The sequence below is a fragment of the Triticum dicoccoides genome, chromosome 5A (genome assembly GCF_002162155.2).
Source record: "Triticum dicoccoides isolate Atlit2015 ecotype Zavitan chromosome 5A, WEW_v2.0, whole genome shotgun sequence".
Classification (NCBI taxonomy): Eukaryota; Viridiplantae; Streptophyta; class Magnoliopsida; order Poales; family Poaceae; genus Triticum; species Triticum dicoccoides.
In genome coordinates this window covers 454,737,860-454,738,569 of record NC_041388.1, presented here as the reverse complement: position 1 = coordinate 454,738,569, position 710 = coordinate 454,737,860, and positions in this window count along the sequence as shown.

Genomic DNA, 710 nt, shown 5'->3' with positions numbered 1-710 from the left:
TTCAGTATGCAGCATTCAAAGTGACGTCATCAATTTCCAACATGTTCTCACTACATTTGCTGTTTTTCAGTCATTTACCTAATTGTTTAGAGAGGTAAATGACCGTGAAATTGAAAATCACTACAAAATGAACTGTGAAAATGTTGAAACTTGGCATGGTATCATCATTTCACCTGCATAGCATGTGCGAAAGAGTAGAGAGGGTCACGGCAAAAACTGGACGCACTTCGTGTACAAACTGGACAATCTCTTTCGGAGTATCAGGGTTTCGGACGAGAACTCATCTGTTACATGGGCACTTCCATGTTTTTTAAACTTATTTGAACTCCGGACTTCTTGTGTGTTCAGTATGCAGCATTCAAAGCGACGTCATCAATTTCCAACATGTTCTGACATCATTTGTTGTTTTTCAGTCATTTACCTAATTGTTTAGAGAGCTAAATGACCGTGAAATTGAAAATCACTACAAAATAAACTGTGAAAATGTTGAAACTTGGCATGGTATCATCATTTCACCCGCATAGCATGTGCGAAAGAGTAGAGAGGGTCACAGCAAAAACTAGACGCACTTCGTGTACAAACTAGACAATCTCTTTCGGAGTATCAGGGTTTCAAACGAGAACTCATCTGTTACATGGGCACATCAATGTTTTTTAAACTTATTTGAACTCCGGACTTATTTTGCGTTCAGTATGAAGCATTCAAAGCAA